Here is a 7,500-nt window from a genome sequence, read left to right on the forward strand (position 1 = left end):
GGATCTGTAAGGTGTGTGATCGGGCTCTGTTGTCGAAGGCAGGTTTTGTTAATCATATGAAAACCCACGATAATACAGGTTCCGCTGCTGTTAGTTTCATATGCTCTTCTTTTGGATTTTGGATTAATGTGGCAGATTTTTAGAGAGTGGGATTGTCTCGGTGCAAAGTCTTTCCCCACTATAACAATCCTCATGCACAGACATTGCTCGATATAAATTAGATACACTTTTTACCATCTTATGTATCTTGATAGCAGGAGGAAGGAAAAGAAAAAGGCTGGCTGTAGCCTAAAACGGCAAAACATTCAATGAAGTTGGAAAATATGATTATAAACGTAAATGGTAATAAGGGAACTGGAATTTCCACAGCCTGGACCCGGTCGTCATCATGCTACTGTGAGGAAATATATGACAATGACCATCGGATGTTGGAATGTGTGGATGCTGCTTGACTTGCCGTCAGCAATAACATGTCCAGAGCGTAGATCTGCTCTTGTATCTAAGGAGCTTAAACGTTATGACATGGACATAGTTGCTCTGTCTAAGACCAGGCTGGCTGATGAGGGACAGTTTTCTGAGTTGGCTGGGGCATACACCATTTTCTGGAATTGTAAGAGGGAATCATGCGGAGCTTTTGCTATAAAGGCATCAAATCTTTCTAGCCTCGAAGAACTTCCCTGTGGTGTGAGTGACCGGATCTTGACTATGAGGTTACCTCTGGTAAATGGTCATTATGCAAACTTTTTGAGTGTCTATGCACCCATTATGGGTGCAACAGAAGATGAAAAGGTTGCTTTCTACATTGCTTTGTGCAGTGTAGTAAGACGCATTCCCTCTGCTGATAAGATCTTCATTCTTGGAGATTTTAATGCTAGGGTGGGAAGAGATTTTGAAACCTGGGACGTGCTCTATAAACACGGAGTGAGCAAGTGTAATAGCAATGGTCTGATGTTGTTGCAGTTTTGTTCAGAGATGGGTTTTAAAATCGGTAACACCGTGTTTCAGCAGAAGGACAAATACAAGACGACTTGGATGCATTCTGGTTCCAAACAATGGCACTTGATAGACTATGTGTTAGTCAGAAAACGTGAGATGAGGGATATCTGCAGTGTTCATGTCATGCAGAGTGCAGAGTGCTTGACCGACCATCGGTTGGTCCGTGCAAAGATTAAGTGTGTTTTGAAGGCCAAGATGAGGGGAGCTAGTGTGGCTATCCCAAAGCGACTTAATGTTGCCCGTCTAAGGGACAATATTGTGAGGGAGAAACTAGTTAAGAAGATGGAAGAGATTGATTGTGAAAACACTTGGCCTGCTTTTAAGGAATCTGTCTAAGAGGTATGTGAGAAAGTATTAGGTTATTGTGAGCGTAAACATCAGGATTGGTTCAATGAGAATGATACTGAAATTCAGGTTCTGCTTGATTCAAAGGTCAGGGCATTTCACGCTTATCTCGGGGGTGGTTTGACGGATGGTGAGCAAGATCGTTTGAGGGACAAGTTTAAGGCAATCAAGCACGAGGTGCAGAAGAAGTTGCATAACATGCAGGATGAATGGTGGAGGCAGAAAGCTGAGGAAATACAGCTCGCCTCGGATTCAAACAACACCAAGATCTTATACAGCTCATTGTGTGTGGTTTACGGACCATCCAGATCACCTATCACTCCTCTGCGCTCGAAGAATGGTGGGGATCTTCTCCGAGACCTTACCGATATTCTTTGTAGATGGAGGGAGCATTTCGATGACCTCCTGAACAGACCTTCTTATGTTGATCAGGAATTTGTTAGGTCGATTCCTAGCAATCCGGTCAAGGATATCTTGGCAGAGGTTCCTTCTCTCCAGGAGGTTGAAGCAGCTGTCCATAAGCTGAACAATGGAAAGTCTCCTGACCCGAATCGTTTGCATGCGGATATCTTTAAATGTTCTGGACCCAAGATGATGCAACATGTAGTGGACTTGTTGCAGACCTCTTGGCAGGAGGAGTGTAGATGAGTGTATTCCACAAGATTGGCAAGATGCATTGATGGTAGTGCTATACAAGGGGAAGGGTAGCAGAGATGAATGTGGAAATTATTGGGGTATCTCTTTGCTGTCAGTAGTTGGTAAGGTGCTCTGTAGGATCATGCTAGACAGAATGCTGGAGCACATTGTTGACAATGTTTTGCCTGAGTCGCAGTGTGGTTTCAGAAGATGTCGAGGGACAGTGGATATGATTTTTACAGCCAGGCAACTACAGGAGAAATGCATAGAACAGCAAAAGGGACTGTATCAGGTGTTCATCGATTTAACTAAGGCCTTTGATACAGTCAATAGGGATGCTTTGTGGGAGATTCTGAAAAAGCTTGGCTGTCCTGACAAGTTTGTAACCATCTTTAAGCTCATCCACAATGATATGAAGGCTGTGATCAACGTTGGGGGAAAGCTGGCTGATCCTATCTCAGTAGAAAATGGTGTTAGCAGGGAGACATTCCAGCACCCACACTCTTTGCGTTATATTTCACCATGGTCTTTTGGATGGCATTTGGGGGTTGCTTTGATGGTGTCTATATTCGTTACCGAACTACTGGGGGGTGGGGGTTCTTCAACATTAGGCGCTTCAATGCAAGTACAAGGTCTTCACCAACATGATTTGTGACTTGCTCTATGTGGATGACTGTGATCTGGTGGCTCATATGGTGACTGATATGCAGCATCTTGTGAATGCCTTTGTGGTTGCCTGCAGCGCATTGGGCCTGACCATCAATCTGAAAAAACTGTCTTAATGTATCAGCCTGCTCCGGGCATGCCATACTATGAGCCATCAGTTTATATCTGTGTATCAAGGATAGCGGTTGTCACTAAGTTTGTATACTTGGGTAGCACACTAAGTATGTCCGGTGCCCTGGATGATGAGGTATCATTACGGATCAGCAGGGCAAGTGATGCCTTCGGAAAGTTGGACGGGCGTTTGTGGAGATATCATGGGATCTTGCTGCCAACTAAGATAAGGGTTTATGCCGCATGCGTTCTCTCTACTCTTCTCTATGTTTGTGAAACTTGGACAACATACAGGGAGCATTTGAGAAGTCTCGAGCGGTTTCATCTGATGTGCCTACGGCGAATCTTAGGTGTGGGTTGGCAGATGTATGTCAGTCATGTGGAGGTGCTTGAGCGGACCCAATGACTTAGCATTGAGGCTCATTTCTCAAGAATAGAATGAGATGGAGTGGACATGTGGTGAGGATGTTAGACAGTCGACTTCCCAAACAACTCCTTTATGGCAAACTCGCCGAGGGAAAACGTCTGGCTCAAAAGCCTAAATTGAGATTCATGGATTGTTTAAGTACCAACTTAAAAAAATGTGAGACTGGTGAAAGAACATGGGAGAGTCTTGCTTTGGATCGCGGATGGTGGAGAAGGACTTGTGGGGAGGTGTGGGCAAGTTTGAAGAAGATCGAACCCAGTATGAGCGGATGAAGTGCGATATCCTGAAAGGGAGGGTGAAAGGAGCCGTGGATGGGAGGTGGGGCAAAATTGGTCTGGAATGTGAACTGTGCGGAAGAATATGTCTGAGCAGAGCTGGGCTGATGAGCCACCGGTCTATGCACCGGCGCAGTAGGCCACAAAGCAGTCTTGAGTTGCCAGAGTAAACATGTGTCAACTTCGGGCGGAAGTACAAAAAAAAAGAACAGCAAGAACGTGCTGCTAGAGGTGCACATGTCTGTAAAATGTGCAGCCCATCACTGAATGTTTTCGTGTTTCTGTATAGCATCCTTTCTTTTTTTTGTGCTATATCGAGCAATGGCAATGTTTGAAAGCGAATTTGCTGCCATCATATATACATATGTATGTATATATATATATATGTATATATATATGCATATATATATGTATGTATATATATATATCTATATATGTATGTATATATATATGTATGTATATATATATATGCATATATATGTATGTACATATGTATATAAATGTATGTATATATATGTATGTATATGTATGTATATGTACATGTGTATATATGTATATATATGTATGTATGTATATATATATGTATGTATATATATGTATGTATATATATGTATATATATATATGTATGTATATATATATGTATGTATGTATATATATGTATGTATATATATATGTATGTATGTATATGTATGTATATATATATGTATGTATGTATATATATGTATGTATGTATGTATATATATGTATGTATATATATATATGTATGTATATATGTATATATATGTATGTATATATGTATATATATATGTATGTATATATGCATGTATATATGTATATATGTATGTATATATTTATGTGTATATGTATATATATGTATATATATGTATGTATGTATATACATATGTATGTATATATGTATATATAAGTATGTATATATGTATATATATGTATATATATGTATATATGTATATATATATGTATATATATATGTATATATATGCATATATGTATATATAAATGTATATATATGTATATATGTATATATATGCATATATGTATATATATATGTATATATATGTATATATGTATATATATGTATATATATGTATATATATGCATATATGTATATATATATATTTATAATTGTTCTCACGTGAAACATTTACCTCAGGTGTATGATTATGCTGTGTGTATGTTGGAGGAATGTGTGGCTCAGGTGTTAATGTGTCCAGAAAGGCTCTTTTCACCCTATCTACCGATACTGTCTCCTAATGTCTAGGATAAAAGTTTTATCAGTGCGTGAAAGCACGCGATAAGGGCCAGTGTAAGGTGGAGTTAGGGGGGCTTTTACTGCGTCCTTTCTAAGGAACATGTGAGTCCATGTCGCTATGTCCTTCGGAACCAAAGATTTAATGGTCTGTTCCCTAGGGTGCATCGGCGGTAGCTTACTGAGATAAGCTCGTAGTCTATTGACATACAGAGCTGTGTCAGTTGATATATCCTCTATCGAGGTCAGCATCTGACCTGGCAATGATAGAGGTGCTCCATAGACCAGTTCGGCTGCGGAATATCCCAGGTCCTCCTTGATTGATGCCCGACAGCCAAGAAGGATGACCGGTATGTACTCGCTCCATCGCTGTTGATCGGGGTAAGCGCGTAATGCAGCTTTCAATTGGCGATGGAAGCGTTCTATCATCCCATTCGAAGCAGGGTGATAGCTTGTTGTCCGAATGCGAGTGATCCCGAGGATCTTGGACAGTTCCCGGAATAGGTGGGATTCGAATTGTGCACCACGATCAGTGGTGATTGTAGTGGGAACTCCGTAGCGCAATATCCAGCCTGATATAAGGGTTCGCGCTACAGATTCAGCCGAAATGTCACTAAGTGGGATGGCTTCTGGCCACCGTGTGAAACGGTCTATGCAGGTCAGGAGATAAGTGAATCCCTGACTGACCGGCCATAGTCCAACCAAGTCAATGTGAACATGGCTAAACCGAGCGTCTGGGGTGCTGAATGTTCCAAGGGGTGCACGGATATGCTCGTGCACCTTTGACTTTTGGCAGGATACACAGGAACCTGACCAAGCAATGATGTCACGCCTCATGTTAGGCCAGAAAAATCTAGCTGTAATCAGCTTTACTGTGGCTTTGCGTCCGGGGTGTGCCAGGTTGTGTAGAGTGTCGAAAACAACTCTACGGGGGGTCGTTGGAACGAATGGTCGAGGTCAATCCGTTGAGGTGTCACAGATGATCTGCGTGTCAGAAGTAGGCACGGGCAGATATGCGAATTTGCAAGTCCCGAATTCAGGTGACGATGGATCCAACGTGTCCAGACTTGGCTGGTCTAAGGCCATCTGTTGCAAATCGATATCCGATGGTGAGGACAGAGAATTGATTGGCAGGCGAGACAATGCGTCTGCTGCTGCGTTCTGCTCACCCACGATATGTCGGATATCGCTAGTAAACTGTGAAACAAAGTCCAAATGACGTGTTCCGCGGGGAGAATATTTGTCCGGCTTAGCACGCAGTGCGTATGTAAGCAGACGGTGATCGGTGTAGATCACAAATTGTCGGCCCTCGAGTGAATGTTGGAAGTGTTTCACTGCGAGGTACATTGCCAGTAGTTCGCGGCCAAACGTGCTGTAACGTTGTTCAGCCGGTTTCAGCTGTCGCGAAAAGTATGCAAGAGGTTGTAACTGTTGTTGGTGCTGCTGTTGCAGCACTGCACCTACAGCTGTGCCCGATGCATCAACAACCAGAAAAATGGGCATCGGGTACAGGATGTGCCAGCAAAGATGTCGTCGCTAGTTTATTTTTCACTTCAGCAAATGCTCTAAGTTGGATCTCATTAAGTGAGATCTGCTCGTTTTTCTTCTTTCTGTTACGTAACAGGTTGGAAAGAGGAGCTAAGAGATCCGCACAGTGTGGGATAAAGCGTCTGTAGTAATTCAACAGACCAAGGAAGTGCCTAAGTTGGCGAAGTGAAGTGGGCGGTTGAAGGTCTTGTAGAGCCTTCACCTTTTCCGGCAACGGAGATATACCGTCTGGGCTGATAATGTGGCCCAGGAAAACTAGTGATGTAACACTGAAAACGCATTTACCAGGGTTAATCCTCACTTGATATTGCTGAAACCGTTCAAAAAGTAGGCGGAGGTGAGTGACGTGTTCCTCAGGTGAGGCACTAGCCACGAGAATGTCATCTATATAGTTATAGACGAAATCTAAATCACGCACTACTTCATCCATAAAGCGCTGAAAAGTACTGGCAGCGTTACGTAGGCCGAAAGGCATAGTAAGAAATTCAAACGCCCCAAATGGAGTTGTAACCGCAGTTTTGGGTATGTCGGCCGGATTCACCGGGATCTGATGGTAAGCCTTAACCAGATCTAGCTTAGAGAAAGTCTTACAACCATGCAGAGAGGAAGCAAAGTCCTGAATATGCGGGATTGGGTAACGATCAGGTACCGTCATGGCATTGAGTCGTCTATAGTCCCCAGTTGGACGCCAATCTCCGTCTCGTTTTGGAACCATATGCAGAGGGGAAGCCTAAGGACTGGACGAGGGGCGTATAATTCCCAACTGTAGCATATGATTAAATTCTGCCTTCGCTGCTTTTTATCCACAGGAAGGCGACGAGGGCGTGAGAACACAGGAGTACCTGTGGTCTCAATGTGATGTTTTGTGGTGTGCATGGGTTTGCTCACCACAAAATTTAAATTGGTTAACTCCGGGTAGGAGTGTAGCACCTCGTGGTATGGGTCATTCACAGCGGCAATGAAAAATACCGGGCTGATAGATGGGGCATTAGATAACGAGCCAGGGACGGAAAGTTCCGTGCTAGCATCTATCAGCCGGCGTCTGCGCATGTCGACCATTAAATTAAAATTATGCAAGAAATCCGCGCCTAGTATGGGGTACAGTAGATCTGCTACCGTGAAAACCCACGTAAAGTCTCTCCGTAAATTCAAGTCCAGAGAACGTGAAATTTGACCGTACGTGGGGATAGGTGAATGGTTCACCACTTGAAGTGTTATCAATGACACT

At 42.9% G+C, this 7,500-nt stretch overlaps 1 protein-coding gene across 1 annotated transcript in view; it reads right to left on the reverse strand.

The window, feature by feature from the left end:
• Window positions 1-7,500, reverse strand: part of LOC145260987 (sialin-like) — a 58,293-nt gene that overhangs the window by 36,287 nt on the left and 14,506 nt on the right. The gene's annotated exons all lie outside the window — the stretch shown is intronic.

Source organism: Euprymna scolopes, chromosome 37, assembly GCF_053919585.1.
Source record: "Euprymna scolopes isolate OS-2025 chromosome 37, ASM5391958v1, whole genome shotgun sequence".
NCBI classification, from domain to species: Eukaryota; Metazoa; Mollusca; class Cephalopoda; order Sepiida; family Sepiolidae; genus Euprymna; species Euprymna scolopes.